This window comes from Heptranchias perlo, chromosome 42, assembly GCF_035084215.1.
Source record: "Heptranchias perlo isolate sHepPer1 chromosome 42, sHepPer1.hap1, whole genome shotgun sequence".
Classification (NCBI taxonomy): Eukaryota; Metazoa; Chordata; class Chondrichthyes; order Hexanchiformes; family Hexanchidae; genus Heptranchias; species Heptranchias perlo.
Genome location: NC_090366.1, coordinates 5340370 through 5357543, shown reverse-complemented (window position 1 = coordinate 5357543; position 17174 = coordinate 5340370).

Here is a 17174-nt window from a genome sequence, read left to right as displayed (position 1 = left end):
TTACCAGAGAGTGTAAGGGGGTCTGAGAGAGAGGAGGAGAGTGTCATAGGGTATCGGAGTGTGTGAGGGGAACTCAGAGAGGGGAACGGAGTGTCAGAGGGTATCAGAGAGTAAGAGGATCTCAGAGAGGGGAAGGGAGTGTCAGAGGGTATCAGAGAGTGTGAGGGGATCTCAGAGAGGGCAAGTGAGTGTCAGTGCGTATCAGAGAGAGTAAGGGGATCTCAGAGAGAAGAAGGGAGTGTCAGAGGGTATCAGAGAGAGTAACGGGATCTCAGAGAGGGGAAGTGAGTGTCAGAGGATATCAAAGGGTGAAAGGGGATCTCAGAGAGAGGAAGGGAGTGTCAGAGGGTGTCAGAGAATGTGAGTCGATCTCAGAGAGGGGAAGGGAGTGTCAGAGGGTATCAGCGAGTTCAAGGGGATCTCAGAGAGAGGAAGGGAGTGTCAGAGGGTCCCAGAGAGTGTAAGGGTGCTCAGAGAGGTGATGGGGTGTCAGAGGGTATCAGAGAGAGTGTGAGGTGATCTCAGAGAGAGGAAGGGAGTGTCAGAGGTTATCAGAGAGTGTTAGGGGATCTCAGAGAGCGGATGTGATTGTCAGAGGGTACCAGAGAGTTTAAGGGGGTCTCAGAGAGAGGAAGAGAGTGTCAGAGGGTATCAGAGAGTGTGGGGGGATCTCAGAGAGGGGAAGGGAGTGTCAGAGGGTATCAGAGAGGGTAACGGGTCTCAGAGAGTGGAAGGGGTTTCAGAGGGTATCAGAGAGAGTGTGAGGGGATCTCAGAGAGAGGAAGAGAGTGTCAGATGTTCTCAGAGAGAGTAAGGGATCACAGAGATGGGAAGGGAGTGTCAGAGGGTATCAGAGAAAGTAAGGGGATCTCAGAGAGGGGAAGGGAGTGTCAGAGGGTATCAGAGAGTGTGAGGGGATCTGGGAGAGAGGAAGAGAGTTTCAGAGAGTATCAGAGAGAGTAAGGGGATCTTAGAGAGGGGAAGGGAGTGTCAGAGGTTATCAGAGAGTTTAAGGGGGTCTCAGAGAGAGGAATAGAGTGTCAGAGGGTATCAGAGAGTACGGGGATCTCAGAGAGAGGAAGGGAGTGTCAGAGGGTATCAGAGGGTGTGAGGGGATCCCAGAGATTGGAAGGGAGTGTCAGAGGGTATCAGAGAGTAATGGGATCTCAGAGAGGGGAAGGGTGTGTCAGAGAGTATCAGAGAGTACGGGGATCTCAGAGAGGGGAAGGGAGTGTCAGAGGGTATCAGAGAGAGTGTGAGGTGATCTCAGAGAGAGGAAGGGAGTGTCAGAGGTTATCAGACAGTGTCAGGGGATCTCAGAGAGAGGAAGGGAGTGTCAGAGGTTACCAGAGAGTGTCAGGGGGTCTGAGAGAGAGGAGGAGAGTGTCATAGGGTATCAGAGTGTGTGAGGGGAACTCAGAGAGGGGAACGGAGTGTCAGAGGGTATCAGAGAGTAAGAGGATCTCAGAGAGGGGAAGGGAGTGTCAGAGGGTATCAGAGAGTGTGAGGGGATCTCAGAGAGGGCAAGTGAGTGTCAGAGGGGACCAGATAGTTTAAGGGGGTCTCAGAGAGAGGAAGAGAGTGTCAGAGGGTATCAGAGAGTGTGGGGGGATCTCAGAGAGGGGAAGGGAGTGTCAGAGGGTATCAGAGAGGGTAACGGGTCTCAGAGAGTGGAAGGGGTTTCAGAGGGTATCAGAGAGAGTGTGAGGGGATCTCAGAGAGAGGAAGAGAGTGTCAGAGGTTATCAGAGAGAGTAAGGGGATCTCAGAGAGGGGAAGGGAGTGTCAGAGGGTATCAGAGAGTGTGAGGGGATCTCGGAGAGAGGAAGAGAGTGTCAGAGGGTATCAGAGAGAGTAAGGGGATCTCAGAGTGTGGCAGGGAGTCTCAGAGGGTATCAGAGAGTGCAAGGCGGTCTCAGAGAGAGGAAGAGAGTGTCATAGTGTATCAGAGAGTAATGGGATCTCAGAGAGAGGAAGGGTGTGCCAGAGAGTATCAGAGATTACGGGGATCTCAGAGAGGGGAAGGGAGTGTCAGAGGGTATCGGAGAGTACGGGGATCTCAGAGAGAGGAAGCGAGTGTCAGAGGTTATCTGAGAGAGAAAGGGAATCTCAGAGAGGGGAAGGGAGTGTCAGAGGGTATCAGAGAGAGTGTGAGGGGATCTCAGAGAGAGGAAGGCAGTGTCAGAGTGTGTCAGAGAGTGTGAGGTGATCTCAGAGAGAGGAGTGTCAGAGGGTATCATAGAGAGTAAGGGGATCTCAGAGAGGGGAAGTGAGTGTCAGAGGGTATCAGAGAGAGTAAGGGGGCTCAGAGAGTGGAAGGGGTGTCAGAGGGTATCAGAGAGAGTATGAGGGGATCTCAGAGAGAGGAAGGGAGTGTAAGAGTGTATCAAAGTGTGTGAGGGGATCTCAGAGAGAGGAAGAGAGTATCAGAGGTTCTCAGAGAGATTAAGGGGATCACAGAGATGGGAAGGGAGTGTCAGAGGGTATCAGAGAGAGTAAGGGGATCTCAGAGAGGGGAAGGAAGTGTCAGAGGGTATCAGAGAGTGTGAGGGGATCTGGGAGAGAGGAAGAGAGTTTCAGAGAGTATCAGAGAGAGTAAGGGGATCTTAGAGAGGGGAAGGGAGTGTCAGAGGTTATCAGAGAGTTTAAGGGGGTCTCAGAGAGAGGAATAGAGTGTCAGAGGGTATCAGAGAGTACGGGGATCTCAGAGAGAGGAAGGGAGTGTCAGAGGGTATCAGAGGGTGTGAGGGGATCCCAGAGAGTGGAAGGGAGTGTCAGAGGGTATCAGAGAGTACGGGGATCTCAGAGAGGGGAAGGGAGTGTCAGAGGGTATCAGAGAGAGTGTGAGCTGATCTCAGAGAGAGGAAGGGAGTGTCAGAGGTTATCAGACAGTGTCAGGGGATCTCAGAGAGAGGAAGGGAGTGTCAGAGGTTACCAGAGAGTGTAAGGGGGTCTGAGAGAGAGGAGGAGAGTGTCATAGGGTATCAGAGTGTGTGAGGGGAACTCAGAGAGGGGAACGGAGTGTCAGAGGGTATCAGACAGTAAGAGGATCTCAGAGAGGGGAAGGGAGTGTCAGAGGGTATCAGAGAGTGTGAGGGGATCTCAGAGAGGGCAAGTGAGTGTCAGAGCGTATCAGAGAGAGTAAGGGGTTCTCAGAGAGAAGAAGGGAGTGTCAGAGGGTATCAGAGAGAGTAACGGGATCTCAGAGAGAGTAAGTGAGTGTCAGAGGATATCAAAGGGTAAAAGGGGATCTCAGAGAGAGGAAGGGAGTGTCAGAGGGTGTCAGAGAATGTGAGTCGATCTCAGAGAGGGGAAGGGAGTGTCAGAGGGTATCAGCGAGTTCAAGGGGATCTCAGAGAGAGGAAGGGAGTGTCAGAGGGTCCCAGAGAGTGTAAGGGTGCTCAGAGAGGGGAAGGGGTGTCAGAGGGTATCAGAGAGAGTGTGAGGTGATCTCAGAGAGAGGAAGGGAGTGGCAGAGGTTATCAGAGAGTGTTCGGGGATCTCAGAGAGCGGAAGTGATTGTCAGAGCGTACCAGAGAGTTTAAGGGGGTCTCAGAGAGAGGAAGAGAGTGTCAGAGGGTATCAGAGAGTGTGGGGGGATCTCAGAGAGGGGAAGGGAGTGTCAGAGGGTATCAGAGAGGGTAACGGGATCTCAGAGAGGGGAAGGGAGTATCAGAGGGTATCAGAGAGAGGAAGGGGATCTCAGAGAGTGGAAGGGAGTGTCAGAGGGTATCAGAGAGTGTGAGGGGATCTCGGAGAGAGGAAGAGAGTGTCAGCGGGTATCAGAGAGAGTAAGGGGATCTCAGAGTGTGGCAGGGAGTCTCAGAGGTTATCAGAGAGTGCAAGGCGGTCTCAGAGAGAGGAAGAGAGTGTCAGAGGGTATCAGAGAGTACGGGGATCTCAGAGAGAGGAAGGGAGTTTCAGAGGGTTTCAGAGTGTGTGAGGGGATCCCAGAGAGAGGAAGGGAGTGTCATAGTGTATCAGAGAGTAATGGGATCTCAGAGATAGGAAGGGTGTGCAGAGAGTATCAGAGAGTACGGGGATCTCAGAGAGGGGAAGGGAGTGTCAGAGGGTATCGGAGAGTACGGGGATCTCAGAGAGAGAAAGGGAGTGTCAGAGGGTACCAGAGAGTGTAAGGGGGTCTCAGAGAGAGGAAGGGAGTGTCAGAGTGCATCAGAGAGTGTGAGGTGATCTCAGAGAGAGGAGTGTCAGAGGGTATCAGAGAGAGTAACGGGATCTCAGAGAGGGGAAGGCAGTGTCAGAGGGTATTAGAGAGAGCAAGGGGGCTCAGAGAGTGGAAGGGGTGTCAGAGGGTATCAGAGAGAGTATGAGGGGATCACAGAGAGAGGAAGGGAGTGTCAGAGTGTATCAGAGTGTGTGAGGGGATCTCAGAGAGAGGAAGAGAGTGTCAGAGGTTCTCAGAGAGAGTAAGGGGATCACAGAGATGGGAAGGGAGTGTCAGAGGTTATCAGAGAGAGTAAGGGGATCTCAGAGAGGGGAAGGGAGTGTCAGAGGTTATCAGAGAGTGTTCGGGAGTCTCGGAGAGAGGAAGAGAGTTTCAGAGAGTATCAGAGAGAGTAAGGGGATCTTAGAGAGGGGAAGGGAGTGTCAGAGGTTATCAGAGAGTGTTCGGGGGTCTCAGAGAGAGGAATAGAGTGTCAGAGGGTATCAGAGAGTACGGGGATCTCAGAGAGAGGAAGGGAGTGTCAGAGGGTGTGAGGGGATCCCAGAGAGTGGAAGGGAGTGTCAGAGGGTATCAGAGAGTAATGGGATCTCAGAGAGGGGAAGGGTGTGTCAGAGAGTATCAGAGAGTACGGGGATCTCAGAGAGGGGAAGGGAGTGTCAGAGGGTATCAGAGAGAGTGTGAGGTGATCTCAGAGAGAGGAGGGGAGTGTCAGAGGTTATCAGACAGTGTCAGGGGATCTCAGAGAGAGGAAGGGAGTGTCAGAGGTTACCAGAGAGTGTAAGGGGGTCTGAGAGAGAGGAGGAGAGTGTCATAGGGTATCAGAGTGTGTGAGGGGAACTCAGAGAGGGGAACGGAGTGTCAGAGGGTATCAGAGAGTAAGAGGATCTCAGAGAGGGGAAGGGAGTGTCAGAGGGTATCAGAGAGTGTGAGGGGATCTCAGAGAGGGCAAGTGAGTGTCAGAGCGTATCAGAGAGAGTAAGGGGATCTCAGAGAGAAGCAGGGAGTGTCAGAGGGTATCAGAGAGAGTAACGGGATCTCAGAGAGAGGAAGTGAGTGTCAGAGGATATCAAAGGGTGAAAGGGGATCTCAGAGAGAGGAAGGGAGTGTCAGAGGGTGTCAGAGAATGTGAGTCGATCTCAGAGAGGGGAAGGGAGTGTCAGAGGGTATCAGCGAGTTTAAGGGGATCTCAGAGAGAGGAAGGGAGTGTCAGAGGGTACCAGAGAGTGTATGGGGGCTCAGAGAGGGGAAGGTGTGTCAGAGGGTATCAGAGAGAGTGTGAGGGGATCTCAGAGAGAGGAAGGGAGTGTCAGAGTGTGTCACAGAGTGTGAGGGGATCTCAGAGAGTTGAGTGTCAGAGGGTATCAGAGAGTGTAAGGGGGCTCAGAGAGGGGAAGGGGTGTCAGAGGGTATCAGAGAGAGAGTGAGGGGATCTCAGAGAGAGGAAGGGAGTGCCAGAGTGTGTCAGAGAGTGTGAGGGGATCTCAGAGAGAGGAGTGTCAGAGGGTATCAGATAGAGTAAGGGGATCTCAGAGAGGGGAAGGTAGTGTCAGAGGGTATCAGCGAGTTCAAGGGGATCTCAGAGAGCGGAAGTGAGTGTCAGAGGGTACCAGAGAGTTTAAGAGCGTCTCAGAGAGAGGAAGAGAGTGTCAGAGGGTATCAGAGAGTGTAAGGGGTCTCAGAGAATGGAAGGGGTGTCAGAGGGTATCAGAGAGAGTGTGAGGGGATCTCAGAGAGAGGAAGAGAGTGTCAGAGGTTATCAGAGAGAGTAAGGGGATCTCAGAGAGGGGAAGGGAGTATCAGAGGGTATCAGAGAGAGGAAGGGGATCTCAGAGAGAGGAAGGGAGTTTCAGAGGGTATCAGAGTGTGTGAGGGGATCCCAGAGAGAGGAAGGGAGTGTCATAGTGTATCAGAGAGCAATGGGATCTCAGAGAGGGGAAGGGAGTGTCAGAAGGTATCGGAGAGTACGGGGATCTCAGAGAGGAGAAGGGAGTGTCAGAGGGTATCAGAGAGTGTAAGGGGATCTCAGAGAGAGGAAGGGAGTGTCAGAGGGTACCAGAGAGTGTATGGGGGCTCAGAGAGGGGAAGGTGTGTCAGAGGGTATCAGAGAGAGTGTGAGGGGATCTCAGAGAGAGGAAGGGAGTGTCAGAGTGTGTCACAGAGTGTGAGGGGATCTCAGAGAGTGGAGTGTCAGAGGGTATCAGAGAGTGTAAGGGGGCTCAGAGAGGGGAAGGGGTGTCAGAGGGTATCAGAGAGAGAGTGAGGGGATCTCAGAGAGAGGAAGGGAGTGCCAGAGTGTGTCAGAGAGTGTGAGGGGATCTCAGAGAGAGGAAGGGAGTGTCAGAGTTTGTCACAGAGTGTGAGGGGATCTCAGAGAGTGGAGTGTCAGAGGGTATCAGAGAGTGTAAGGGGGCTCAGAGAGGGGAAGGGGTGTCAGAGGGTATCAGAGAGAGAGTGAGGGGATCTCAGAGAGAGGAAGGGAGTGCCAGAGTGTGTCAGAGAGTGTGAGGGGATCTCAGAGAGCGGAGTGTCAGAGGGTATCAGATAGAGTAAGGGGATCTCAGAGAGGGGAAGGGAGTATCAGAGGGTATCAGAGAGAGGAAGGGGATCTCAGAGAGAGGAAGGGAGTTTCAGAGGGTATCAGAGTGTGTGAGGGGATCCCAGAGAGAGGAAGGGAGTGTCAGAGTGTATCAGAGAGTGCAAGGGTGCTCAGAGAGAGGAAGGGAATGTCAGAGTGTATCAGAGAGTGTGAGTGGATCTCAGAGAGAGGAAGCGAGTGTCAAAGGTTATCTGAGAGAGAAAGGGAATCTCAGACAGGGGAAGGGAGTGTCAGAGGGTATCAGAGAGAGTGTGAGGGGATCTCAGAGAGAGGAAGGCAGTGTCAGAGTGTGTCAGAGTGTGTGAGGGGATCTCAGAGAGAGGAAGAGAGTGTCAGAGGTTCTCAGAGAGAGTAAGGGGATCACAGAGATGGGAAGGGAGTGTCAGAGAGTATCAGAGAGTACGGGGATCTCAGAGAGGGGAAGGGAGTGTCAGAGAGTATCAGAGAGTACGGGGATCTCAGAGAGGGGAAGGGAGTGTCAGAGGTTATCAGACAGTGTCAGGGGATCTCAGAGAGAGGAAGGGAGTGTCAGAGGTTACCAGAGAGTGTAAGGGGGTCTGAGAGAGAGGAGGAGAGTGTCATAGGGTATCAGAGTGTGTGAGGGGAACTCAGAGAGGGGAACGGAGTGTCAGAGGGTATCAGAGAGTAAGAGGATCTCAGAGAGGGGAAGGGAGTGTCAGAGGGTATCAGAGAGTGTGAGGGGATCTCAGAGAGGGCAAGTGAGTGTCAGAGCGTATCAGAGAGAGTAAGGGGATCTCAGAGAGAAGCAGGGAGTGTCAGAGGGTATCAGAGAGAGTAACGGGATCTCAGAGAGAGGAAGTGAGTGTCAGAGGATATCAAAGGGTGAAAGGGGATCTCAGAGAGAGGAAGGGAGTGTCAGAGGGTGTCAGAGAATGTGAGTCGATCTCAGAGAGGGGAAGGGAGTGTCAGAGGGTATCAGCGAGTTTAAGGGGATCTCAGAGAGAGGAAGGGAGTGTCAGAGGGTACCAGAGAGTGTATGGGGGCTCAGAGAGGGGAAGGTGTGTCAGAGGGTATCAGAGAGAGTGTGAGGGGATCTCAGAGAGAGGAAGGGAGTGTCAGAGTGTGTCACAGAGTGTGAGGGGATCTCAGAGAGTTGAGTGTCAGAGGGTATCAGAGAGTGTAAGGGGGCTCAGAGAGGGGAAGGGGTGTCAGAGGGTATCAGAGAGAGAGTGAGGGGATCTCAGAGAGAGGAAGGGAGTGCCAGAGTGTGTCAGAGAGTGTGAGGGGATCTCAGAGAGAGGAGTGTCAGAGGGTATCAGATAGAGTAAGGGGATCTCAGAGAGGGGAAGGTAGTGTCAGAGGGTATCAGCGAGTTCAAGGGGATCTCAGAGAGCGGAAGTGAGTGTCAGAGGGTACCAGAGAGTTTAAGAGCGTCTCAGAGAGAGGAAGAGAGTGTCAGAGGGTATCAGAGAGTGTAAGGGGTCTCAGAGAATGGAAGGGGTGTCAGAGGGTATCAGAGAGAGTGTGAGGGGATCTCAGAGAGAGGAAGAGAGTGTCAGAGGTTATCAGAGAGAGTAAGGGGATCTCAGAGAGGGGAAGGGAGTATCAGAGGGTATCAGAGAGAGGAAGGGGATCTCAGAGAGAGGAAGGGAGTTTCAGAGGGTATCAGAGTGTGTGAGGGGATCCCAGAGAGAGGAAGGGAGTGTCATAGTGTATCAGAGAGCAATGGGATCTCAGAGAGGGGAAGGGAGTGTCAGAAGGTATCGGAGAGTACGGGGATCTCAGAGAGGAGAAGGGAGTGTCAGAGGGTATCAGAGAGTGTAAGGGGATCTCAGAGAGAGGAAGGGAGTGTCAGAGGGTACCAGAGAGTGTATGGGGGCTCAGAGAGGGGAAGGTGTGTCAGAGGGTATCAGAGAGAGTGTGAGGGGATCTCAGAGAGAGGAAGGGAGTGTCAGAGTGTGTCACAGAGTGTGAGGGGATCTCAGAGAGTGGAGTGTCAGAGGGTATCAGAGAGTGTAAGGGGGCTCAGAGAGGGGAAGGGGTGTCAGAGGGTATCAGAGAGAGAGTGAGGGGATCTCAGAGAGAGGAAGGGAGTGCCAGAGTGTGTCAGAGAGTGTGAGGGGATCTCAGAGAGAGGAAGGGAGTGTCAGAGTGTGTCACAGAGTGTGAGGGGATCTCAGAGAGTGGAGTGTCAGAGGGTATCAGAGAGTGTAAGGGGGCTCAGAGAGGGGAAGGGGTGTCAGAGGGTATCAGAGAGAGAGTGAGGGGATCTCAGAGAGAGGAAGGGAGTGCCAGAGTGTGTCAGAGAGTGTGAGGGGATCTCAGAGAGCGGAGTGTCAGAGGGTATCAGATAGAGTAAGGGGATCTCAGAGAGGGGAAGGGAGTATCAGAGGGTATCAGAGAGAGGAAGGGGATCTCAGAGAGAGGAAGGGAGTTTCAGAGGGTATCAGAGTGTGTGAGGGGATCCCAGAGAGAGGAAGGGAGTGTCAGAGTGTATCAGAGAGTGCAAGGGTGCTCAGAGAGAGGAAGGGAATGTCAGAGTGTATCAGAGAGTGTGAGTGGATCTCAGAGAGAGGAAGCGAGTGTCAAAGGTTATCTGAGAGAGAAAGGGAATCTCAGACAGGGGAAGGGAGTGTCAGAGGGTATCAGAGAGAGTGTGAGGGGATCTCAGAGAGAGGAAGGCAGTGTCAGAGTGTGTCAGAGAGTGTGAGGTGATCTCAGAGAGAGGAGTGTCAGAGGGTATCAGAGAGATTAAGGGGATCTCAGAGAGGGGAAGGGAGTGTCAGAGGGTATCAGAGAGAGTAAGGGGATCTCAGAGAGGGGAAGGGAGTGTCAGAGGGTATCAGGGAGTGCAAGGGGTTCTCAGAGAGAGGAAGAGAGTGTCAGAGGGTATCAGAGAGTGTAAGGGGATATCAGAGAGTGGAAGGCAATGTCAGAGGGTATCAGAGAGTGTGAGGGGATCTCGGAGAGGGGCTGGGAGTCTCAGAGGGTATCAGAGAGTGTAAGGGGGTCTCAGAGAGCGGAAGAGAGTGTCAGAGGGTATCAGAGAGTGCGGGGATCTCAGAGAGAGGAAGGGAGTTTCAGAGGGTATCAGAGTGTGTGAGGGGATCCCAGAGAGAGGAAGGGAGTGTCATAGTGTATCAGAGAGTAATGGGATCTCAGAGAGGGGAAGGGTGTTTCAGAGAGTATCAGAGAGTGCGGGGATCTCAGAGAGGGGAAGGGAGTGTCAGAGGGTATCGGAGAGTACGGGGATCTCAGAGAGGGGAAGGGAGTGTCAGAGGGTATCAGAGAGTGTAAGGGGATCTCAGAGAGAGAAAGGGAGTGTCAGAGGGTACCAGAGAGTGTAAGGGGGTCTCAGAGAGAGGAAGGGAGTGTCAGAGTGTATTAGAGAGTGTAAGGGGGCTCAGAGAGGCGAAGGGGTGTCAAAGGGTATCAGAGAGAGATTGTGAGGGGATCTCAGAGAGAGGAAGCGAGTGTCAGAGTGTATCAGAGAGTGTGAGGGGATCTCAGAGAGAGGAAGAGAGTGTCAGAGGTTATCTGAGAGAGTAAGGGAATCTCATCGAGGGGAAGGGAGTGTCAAGGGTATCAGAGAGAGTGTGAGGGGATCTCAGAGAGAGGAAGGGAGTGTCAGAGTGTATCAGAGAGTGTGAGGGGATCTCAGAGAGGGGAAGGGAGTGTCAGAGGGTATCAGAGAGAGTAACGGGATCTCAGAGTGGGGCAGGGAGTCTCAGAGGGTATCAGAGAGTGCAAGGTGGTCTCAGAGAGAGGAAGAGAGTGTCAGAGGGTATCAGAGAGTACGGGGATCTCAGAGAGAGGAAGGGAGTTTCAGAGGGTATCAGAGTGTGTGAGGGGATCCCAGAGAGAGGAAGGGAGTGTCATAGTGTATCAGAGAGTAATGGGATCTCAGAGAGGGGAAGGGAGTGTCAGAGGGTATCAGAGAGTGTAAGGGGATCTCAGAGAGAGAAAGGGAGTGTCAGAGGGTACCAGAGAGTGCAAGGGGGTCTCAGAGAGAGGAAGAGAGTGCCAGGCGGTATCAGAGAGTGTGAGTGGATCTCAGAGAGAGGAAGGGAGTGTCAGAGTGTATCAGAGAGTGCAAGGGGGCTCAGAGAGGGGAAGGGGTGTCAGAGGGTATCAGAGAGAGTGTGAGGGGATCTCAGAGAGAGGAAGGGAATGTCAGAGTGTATCAGAGAGTGTGAGGGGATCTCAGAGAGAGGAAGCGAGTGTCAGAGGTTATCTGAGAGAGAAAGGGAATCTCAGACAGGGGAAGGGAGTGTCAGAGGGTATCAGAGAGAGTGTTAGGGGATCTCAGAGAGAGGAAGGCAGTGTCAGAGTGTGTCAGAGAGTGTGAGGTGATCTCAGAGAGAGGAGTGTCAGAGGGTATCAGAGAGAGTAAGGGCATCTCAGAGAGGGGAAGGGAGTGTCAGAGGGTATCAGAGAGAGTAAGAGAATCTCAGAGAGGGGAAGGGAGTGTCAGAGGGTATCAGAGAGTGCAAGGGGTTCTCAGAGAGAGGAAGAGAGTTTCAGATGGTATCAGAGAGTGTAAGGGGATCTCAGAGAGTGGAAGGCAGTGTCACAGTGTATCAGAGAGTGTAAGGGGATCTCAGAGAGTGGAAGTGAGTCTCAGAGGGTACCAGAGAGTATGAGGGGTCTCAGAGAGTGTAAGGGGTGTCAGAGGGTATCAGAGAGAGTGTGATGGGATCTCAGAGAGAGGACGAGAGTATCAGAGGGTATCAGAGAGAGGAAGGGGATCTCAGAGAGGGGAAGGGAGTGTCAGAGGGTATCAGAGAGTGTGAGGGGAACTCGGAGAGAGGAAGAGAGTGTCAGAGGGTATCAGAGAGAGTAAGGAGATCTCAGAGAGGGGCAGGGAGTCTCAGAGGGTATCAGAGAGTGTAAGGGAGTCTCAGAGAGAGGAAGAGAGTGTCAGAGGATATCAGAGAGTACGGGGATCTCAGAGAGAGGAAGGGAGTTTCAGAGGGTATCAGAGTGTGTGAGGGGATCCCAGAGAGAGGAAGGGAGTGTCATCGTGTTACAGAGAGTAATGGGATCTCAGGGAGGGGAAGGGTGTGTCAGAGAGTATCAGAGAGTGTAAGGGGGCTCAGAGAGAGGAAGAGAATGTCAGACGGTATCAGAGAGTGTGAGGGGATCTCAGAGTGCGGAAGGGAGTGTCAGAGTGTATCAGAGAGTGTAAGGGGGCTCAGAGAGGGGAATGGGTGTCAGAGGGTATCAGAGAGAGTGTGAGGGGATCTCAGAGAGAGGAAGGGAGTGTCAGAGTGTATCAGAGAGTGTGAGGGGTTCTCAGAGAGAGGAAGAGAGTGTCAGAGGGTATCAGAGAGAGTAAGGGGATCTCAGAGAGGGGAAGGGAGTGTCAGAGGGTATCAGAGAGTGTAAGGGGATCCCAGAGCGAGGAAAGGTGTGTCAGAGGGTATCAGAGAGTAATAGGATCTCACAGAGGGGAAGGGAGTATCAGAGGGTATCAGAGAGTGTAAGGGGATCTCAGAGAGGGGGAGAGAGTGTCAGAGGGTATCAGCGAGTTTAAGGGGATCTCAGAGAGAGGAAGGGAGTGTCAGAGGGTACCAGAGAGTGTAAGGGGTCTCAGAGAGGGGAAGGGGTGTCAGAGGGTATCAGAGAGAGTGTGAGGGGATCTCAGAGAGAGGAAGGGAGTGTCAGAGTGTATCAGAGTGTGTGAGGGGATCTCAGAGAGAGGAAGAGAGTGTCAGAGGGTATCAGAGAGAGTAAGGGGATCTCAGAGAGGGGAAGGGAGTGTCAGAGGGTATCAGAGAGTGTAAGGGTGTCTCCGAGAGAGGAAGAGAGTGTCAGAGGGTTCCAGAGAGTTCAAGGGGTTCTCAGAGAGAGGAATAGAGTGTCAGAGGGTATCGGAGAGTGTAAGGGGTCTCAGAGAGTGGAAAGGGTGTCAGCGGGTATCAGAGAGAGTGTGAGGGGATCTCAGAGAGAGGAAGAAAGTGTCAGAGGTTATCAGAGACAGTAAGGGGATCTCAGAGAGGGGAAGGGAGTATCAGAGGGTATCAGAGAGAGGAAGGGGTTCTCAGAGAGGGGAAGGGAGTGTCAGAGGGTATCAGAGAGTGTGAGGTGAACTCGGAGAGAGTAAGAGAGTGTCAGAGGGTATCAGAGAGAGTAAGGGGATCTCAGAGAGAGGAAGGGAATGTCAGAGTGTATCAGAGAGTGTGAGGGGATCTCAGAGAGAGGAAGCGAGTGTCAGAGGTTATCTGAGAGAGAAAGGGAATCTCAGACAGGGGAAGGGAGTGTCAGAGGGTATCAGAGAGAGTGTTAGGGGATCTCAGAGAGAGGAAGGCAGTGTCAGAGTGTGTCAGAGAGTGTGAGGTGATCTCAGAGAGAGGAGTGTCAGAGGGTATCAGAGAGAGTAAGGGCATCTCAGAGAGGGGAAGGGAGTGTCAGAGGGTATCAGAGAGAGTAAGAGAATCTCAGAGAGGGGAAGGGAGTGTCAGAGGGTATCAGAGAGTGCAAGGGGTTCTCAGAGAGAGGAAGAGAGTTTCAGAGGGTATCAGAGAGTGTAAGGGGATCTCAGAGAGTGGAAGGCAGTGTCACAGTGTATCAGAGAGTGTAAGGGGATCTCAGAGAGTGGAAGTGAGTCTCAGAGGGTACCAGAGAGTATGAGGGGTCTCAGAGAGTGTAAGGGGTGTCAGAGGGTATCAGAGAGAGTGTGATGGGATCTCAGAGAGAGGACGAGAGTATCAGAGGGTATCAGAGAGAGGAAGGGGATCTCAGAGAGGGGAAGGGAGTGTCAGAGGGTATCAGAGAGTGTGAGGGGAACTCGGAGAGAGGAAGAGAGTGTCAGAGGGTATCAGAGAGAGTAAGGAGATCTCAGAGAGGGGCAGGGAGTCTCAGAGGGTATCAGAGAGTGTAAGGGAGTCTCAGAGAGAGGAAGAGAGTGTCAGAGGATATCAGAGAGTACGGGGATCTCAGAGAGAGGAAGGGAGTTTCAGAGGGTATCAGAGTGTGTGAGGGGATCCCAGAGAGAGGAAGGGAGTGTCATCGTGTTACAGAGAGTAATGGGATCTCAGGGAGGGGAAGGGTGTGTCAGAGAGTATCAGAGAGTGTAAGGGGGCTCAGAGAGAGGAAGAGAATGTCAGACGGTATCAGAGAGTGTGAGGGGATCTCAGAGTGCGGAAGGGAGTGTCAGAGTGTATCAGAGAGTGTAAGGGGGCTCAGAGAGGGGAATGGGTGTCAGAGGGTATCAGAGAGAGTGTGAGGGGATCTCAGAGAGAGGAAGGGAGTGTCAGAGTGTATCAGAGAGTGTGAGGGGTTCTCAGAGAGAGGAAGAGAGTGTCAGAGGGTATCAGAGAGAGTAAGGGGATCTCAGAGAGGGGAAGGGAGTGTCAGAGGGTATCAGAGAGTGTAAGGGGATCCCAGAGCGAGGAAAGGTGTGTCAGAGGGTATCAGAGAGTAATAGGATCTCACAGAGGGGAAGGGAGTATCAGAGGGTATCAGAGAGTGTAAGGGGATCTCAGAGAGGGGGAGAGAGTGTCAGAGGGTATCAGCGAGTTTAAGGGGATCTCAGAGAGAGGAAGGGAGTGTCAGAGGGTACCAGAGAGTGTAAGGGGTCTCAGAGAGGGGAAGGGGTGTCAGAGGGTATCAGAGAGAGTGTGAGGGGATCTCAGAGAGAGGAAGGGAGTGTCAGAGTGTATCAGAGAGTGTGAGGGGATCTCAGAGAGAGGAAGAGAGTGTCAGAGGGTATCAGAGAGAGTAAGGGGATCTCAGAGAGGGGAAGGGAGTGTCAGAGGGTATCAGAGAGTGTAAGGGTGTCTCCGAGAGAGGAAGAGAGTGTCAGAGGTTTCCAGAGAGTTCAAGGGGTTCTCAGAGAGAGGAATAGAGTGTCAGAGGGTATCGGAGAGTGTAAGGGGTCTCAGAGAGTGGAAAGGGTGTCAGCGGGTATCAGAGAGAGTGTGAGGGGATCTCAGAGAGAGGAAGAGAGTGTCAGAGGTTATCAGAGACAGTAAGGGGATCTCAGAGAGGGGAAGGGAGTATCAGAGGGTATCAGAGAGAGGAAGGGGTTCTCAGAGAGGGGAAGGGAGTGTCAGAGGGTATCAGAGAGTGTGAGGTGAACTCGGAGAGAGTAAGAGAGTGTCAGAGGGTATCAGAGAGAGTAAGGGGATCTCAGAGAGAGGAAGGGAATGTCAGAGTGTATCAGAGAGTGTGAGGGGATCTCAGAGAGAGGAAGCGAGTGTCAGAGGTTATCTGAGAGAGAAAGGGAATCTCAGACAGGGGAAGGGAGTGTCAGAGGGTATCAGAGAGAGTGTTAGGGGATCTCAGAGAGAGGAAGGCAGTGTCAGAGTGTGTCAGAGAGTGTGAGGTGATCTCAGAGAGAGGAGTGTCAGAGGGTATCAGAGAGAGTAAGGGCATCTCAGAGAGGGGAAGGGAGTGTCAGAGGGTATCAGAGAGAGTAAGAGAATCTCAGAGAGGGGAAGGGAGTGTCAGAGGGTATCAGAGAGTGCAAGGGGTTCTCAGAGAGAGGAAGAGAGTTTCAGAGGGTATCAGAGAGTGTAAGGGGATCTCAGAGAGTGGAAGGCAGTGTCACAGTGTATCAGAGAGTGTAAGGGGATCTCAGAGAGTGGAAGTGAGTCTCAGAGGGTACCAGAGAGTATGAGGGGTCTCAGAGAGTGTAAGGGGTGTCAGAGGGTATCAGAGAGAGTGTGATGGGATCTCAGAGAGAGGACGAGAGTATCAGAGGGTATCAGAGAGAGGAAGGGGATCTCAGAGAGGGGAAGGGAGTGTCAGAGGGTATCAGAGAGTGTGAGGGGAACTCGGAGAGAGGAAGAGAGTGTCAGAGGGTATCAGAGAGAGTAAGGAGATCTCAGAGAGGGGCAGGGAGTCTCAGAGGGTATCAGAGAGTGTAAGGGAGTCTCAGAGAGAGGAAGAGAATGTCAGAGGATATCAGAGAGTACGGGGATCTCAGAGAGAGGAAGGGAGTTTCAGAGGGTATCAGAGTGTGTGAGGGGATCCCAGAGAGAGGAAGGGAGTGTCATCGTGTTACAGAGAGTAATGGGATCTCAGGGAGGGGAAGGGTGTGTCAGAGAGTATCAGAGAGTGTAAGGGGGCTCAGAGAGAGGAAGAGAATGTCAGACGGTATCAGAGAGTGTGAGGGGATCTCAGAGTGCGGAAGGGAGTGTCAGAGTGTATCAGAGAGTGTAAGGGGGCTCAGAGAGGGGAATGGGTGTCAGAGGGTATCAGAGAGAGTGTGAGGGGATCTCAGAGAGAGGAAGGGAGTGTCAGAGTGTATCAGAGAGTGTGAGGGGTTCTCAGAGAGAGGAAGAGAGTGTCAGAGGGTATCAGAGAGAGTAAGGGGATCTCAGAGAGGGGAAGGGAGTGTCAGAGGGTATCAGAGAGTGTAAGGGGATCCCAGAGCGAGGAAAGGTGTGTCAGAGGGTATCAGAGAGTAATAGGATCTCACAGAGGGGAAGGGAGTATCAGAGGGTATCAGAGAGTGTAAGGGGATCTCAGAGAGGGGGAGAGAGTGTCAGAGGGTATCAGCGAGTTTAAGGGGATCTCAGAGAGAGGAAGGGAGTGTCAGAGGGTACCAGAGAGTGTAAGGGGTCTCAGAGAGGGGAAGGGGTGTCAGAGGGTATCAGAGAGAGTGTGAGGGGATCTCAGAGAGAGGAAGGGAGTGTCAGAGTGTATCAGAGAGTGTGAGGGGATCTCAGAGAGAGGAAGAGAGTGTCAGAGGGTATCAGAGAGAGTAAGGGGATCTCAGAGAGGGGAAGGGAGTGTCAGAGGGTATCAGAGAGTGTAAGGGTGTCTCCGAGAGAGGAAGAGAGTGTCAGAGGGTTCCAGAGAGTTCAAGGGGTTCTCAGAGAGAGGAATAGAGTGTCAGAGGGTATCGGAGAGTGTAAGGGGTCTCAGAGAGTGTAAAGGGTGTCAGCGGGTATCAGAGAGAGTGTGAGGGGATCTCAGAGAGAGGAAGAGAGTGTCAGAGGTTATCAGAGACAGTAAGGGGATCTCAGAGAGGGGAAGGGAGTATCAGAGGGTATCAGAGAGAGGAAGGGGTTCTCAGAGAGGGGAAGGGAGTGTCAGAGGGTATCAGAGAGTGTGAGGTGAACTCGGAGAGAGTAAGAGAGTGTCAGAGGGTATCAGAGAGAGTAAGGGGATCTCAAAGAGGGGCAGGGATTCTCAGAGGGTATCAGAGAGTGTAAGGGGGTCTCAGAGAGAGGAAGGGAGTTTCAGAGCGTATCAGAGTGTGTGACGGGATCCCAGAGAGGGGAAGGGTGTGTCAGAGAATATCAGAGAGTACGGGGATCTCAGAGAGGGAAAGGGAGTGTCAGAGGGTATCGGAGAGTACGGGGATCTCAGAGAGGGGAAGGGAGTGTCAGAGGGTATCAGAGAGTGTAAGGGGATCTCAGAGAGAGAAAGGGAGTGTCAGAGGGTACCATAGAGTGTCAGGGGGTCTCAGAGAGAGGAA